This window comes from Jaculus jaculus, chromosome X (genome assembly GCF_020740685.1).
Source record: "Jaculus jaculus isolate mJacJac1 chromosome X, mJacJac1.mat.Y.cur, whole genome shotgun sequence".
Classification (NCBI taxonomy): Eukaryota; Metazoa; Chordata; class Mammalia; order Rodentia; family Dipodidae; genus Jaculus; species Jaculus jaculus.
In genome coordinates, this window is record NC_059125.1 from 44,546,621 (window position 1) to 44,550,465 (window position 3,845).

General features: G+C 48.7%; 1 pseudogene; it reads right to left on the reverse strand.

The window, feature by feature from the left end:
- Positions 1–205: 205 nt before the first annotated feature.
- Positions 206–3,466, reverse strand: LOC123456720 (annotated as a pseudogene).
- Positions 3,467–3,845: the final 379 nt, after the last annotated feature.

The following is a 3,845-nucleotide window of genomic DNA, read 5'->3' on the forward strand; positions in this document are numbered from 1 at the left end:
GCTGGTACTTAGTTCACCAAGAAAACAGCACCCTTGCTTATTTCACCAATTGTTCTTAGTTTCAGCTAGGGCCCTTTTGAGGTATGATGGGGTGGAGAGACTCCTTAGGATCTGTGTCTATCTGAAAAAGAGAAGCAGATTCTCCAATGGAGAGTAAAGTTAGCACCAGACAAATGGGATAAGCCTTATTTTTTTTTTTTATTGGTGAAGTTTTAATGCATTGAAACCAGATATTTATTACTTTCATATTGCATCTGTCATTTCCGAACAATACAAAGTCGAGGCAAATAGTAACACTTCATAAAAATGTCAAGTCCCCATTTCCTTTCCCAAAGACCCAGCCCTCCCTCAAATATTCCCTCCCACCCTTACAGAACTCCGTCCTGCATAAAACACTTAAATACATCATAAATAGTCAGTTATGAAAAAAATAGCAAGAATCGTTTCTTTCCTTCTTGTAAAAAAAGAACATGGCAGCAAAGACAGGCAGCCAAGCACTGGCTGGAGTGTCTAATATAGACAGTTACTGGGTATGGGCTAACCTACTATCAGGGTAGAGGGGGAGAGGAGGATAGAGTGATTTTAACAGCCTGCCCAAGACCCTCCCTCCACCCACACGGGCCTAAGTATAAGGATCAGATGGACAACCATGACTCAGCGACAGGCAGGAGCGCTCATGGGCTCCCATTTCAAACTTCCTTGCTTGAAGTGAAGAGACAGGGCCGGCCAGGTGGCACAGCAGTAACCTTCCTGAGGCGCGCCTTCTGCCCTCCATGAACGTAAAAATTCTCTAGCCTCATACATACGGATTGCCTGTTACACAGACAGGTGTCTCTCTCCACCTTAGTTCCAAAGAACACTGTTGGGAAATATCGGAAGAATAAAGAAGAAATCTCCTTTGGAGAATGGTCTAAATTCATTTGGTAAGTCTTTATATTTAGAAAAAACAACTAGAATACATTCCAAATTGCAAAACAGTAATAGTCGTTACGGCCTGGCAGTGAGCAGTGTCCTGGCCCTAAGGCTGCCCTACTGTGTTCACAAATGTGGTAAAAGTGACCCCGAGTCCCGCTCGCCCCGTTCCCTCAGCCTGAGAGGAAGAATGCTGGCGGAGCAGAGAGTCACAGCGTTTCTGCGTCACAAACACCAGGGCTCTTCTGTGGAACTCTATGAAGAAACACTTGGGCGATTTTTTATCTGGAAGTGGCTTGCAACGGTGCTGTCTGCTGTTTGTTCTTTCCTTTTAAGGAAAAAAGAAGTTTGGGAGGAGGTTAAAGTGACCTTACTCCCCAAACAACCTTTATATAATAATTTATAGGGATCTTCTTCAAGGATCAGAGAGAAAGAACTGAGGTGAGAATATTGTACCAGCCAGTTTGTCCTGAGGAGATTAAGAGTCCAGCTCCTGGTGAAAGATAACTGAAAGGGAATAAAACTACCGAGTCCAGCAACCTCACTTCCAGCATGAAGAAAATGGGGGGCGGGGGGTTTGAGAAAATTCCGTTTTGGAAGGCCAGCCAGTTGAAAATTCACAACACCCAACTCTGTAGTGGTGGGGATGCTGCTGTCCTCAACTGTCAAAGGCACGATTGCCTGTTCAGGGAAGGGGGAGGAGAAGGTGGTGATGGAGAGCTCTGCTAGCCTCCAAATTAAACTCCTTTTTGATGACCAAGAAGAAAACTCAGCATTCCTGGGACAAGGGCTGACATCTTGGGATCACAGAGACAGTAGACTCATGTTTCGGGTCTTCTGAAGTTTGCTGCTCACTGGGTGAACTCTGCCTCTGCAACTTCAAGCTTTTCCAAGATTGAACGATTTAGCATTTGCAAAGGCTCTCCAACTACAGGTGAGAAACTGGGGCCAGGAACAGGCGAGCCCTCACTGATCTCCAAAGGTGGAGTCTGAGGCAAAACATCAGGTCGGCCAGGATGTAAGTCTGGCTCCACTTCCGCCTTTGTAGTCACTTGTGCCTTGTGTTCCCCAGAGACGGATGGCTGGTAAGCAATGCAGGAGTTGCTGCTGGGGCCTGATCGTCGAGAGAAAGATGAGCCAGACCGAAACTTTTTGGAAGGAGAGGGCTTCAGGGGGATCTTCTTGAACACCGTGTTGCACATGAAGCGCTGGAACCGCTCAGCATAGAAACCCGGACGATGCACGGAGACCGTGTCCCCATCATGTACCAGTGCTTTCCAAGAGTGCTCCAACTTCTTAACGAACCTGTAAGACTGCAGAATATCAATGATGCCAATATACAGCAGAAGTCGTTCACCTTTATTATTCCGGGCAGGGATGCCACCCATATGGTCCTCCGTCTCCATAGTGCCGCCCCGCCGAGCCTCGCCCTGGATGGACTCCATGGCTGTGGAGTAGAGAGCCTTTTAGGGAGCTGGTCTGCGAGTGTCAACTGAGTACTGTGTTTCACTGTTTAAAGGTTCTCGTTGCGCATGATCCATGTTGTGAATTGACATCAAGAGGCTATAGTCCATTATCTTGAAGCTCTGAAGCACCAAACAGTCTCGCTGCAAGGTCTTACACAAAGCATTGTACATGTCAGCATCCAAAAAAAGACCATCCGGGATGTCTTGTAGGAAGTCCAGGTCTTTAAACGTCGGGAGAAGCTTCTCTCGCTCCTTCTGAGAAGCCCGTCGCTTATAGGTGGATCCCTTGAGGTCATATTTCACATGCATTTTCACTGACCGCGGTAAGAGATTATTCATGACCACAATCCGTATGTTCTTACCACCTGCTTGCACACAATAGAGTCCATAGAATTTGGGCAACAAAGTTCGAGGATTTTGGTTGAGGTTCATGTAGTATCCTGGAAGCAACTTCTGTAAAAATTCTGCTTCTTTATGTTGGACTGTCTTAATGATGAACTCGTCATCGCTGGACACGTAGAAGAGGGAACCACTAGCTCCAGAGTTGCAGAGTTCAATTAGCGGCTCACTACACAGGGAGTACAAGTAATCATCAGGTCGGATGCCAAACAACTCCCGAAAGTAACGGAAGGCAACAGGTGCATAGGTCTTGAAACGAAAGTCATTGTAATGATGGGCAGGGGTCAAGTTGCTCCCCTCACTGGGAAAAAAGATACTCTCCACCACGTAGAAGTCTTGCATGAGGACATCCCTCTCGGGTTTGGTACTCAGGCTCCCCACGGTATGGGTAATACCTAACTGAATGGCACCTTTCAAGGCTGATGAAGTTGTCTTTTTATATGTTGTCTCTCTTGAGGAATCAACACTTCTGTGGCCTTTTTTTTTGACAGGCATGCCAGGGGCGACATAAGGCACCTCGGATACTGTGGATTTCTTGATTGCAGGTACAGCTGCTGACGTCGAGGTACCGGAAGGGAGCCCGGGATCCGGGGATGAAAACCCGGCCGCCGACGACCCGGAGGCGGCGGACGCCATCTTGGCAGCCCCCCTCCCCTTCCAGTCGGCTCGTCCCCTCCCGCCCAGTCGAACCTTCCCACATCGTCTCTGGCGCGGAGCCCGCCGCGGCCTCGCGGGGCCACCTTCCCGCCCCCCCTGCGGGCAGGGGGGGGAGGGGAGCGGGGCGGAGCGTCCCCCCGGGCCCCGCGTGGGGCCGGACCCCTGGTCGGCTCGAGGCCCTGGCGCGAAGGGGGGCGGTCAAGCCTTATTTTTTTAATAGAGAATTTAATAGGTATAGGCCCTCTTGTAGCCCATGATTGGTGGTAACTTGATAATGGATAGTGGGCTCATGTTTGGAATTGGTGTTGACTTGATTTCCAGCTCTATCTCCATAGAGATGTGCTCAACCACTTTTATAGTGGCTGAATTCATAATAGCTAAGAACTGGACTCAACCCAAATGCCCATCACT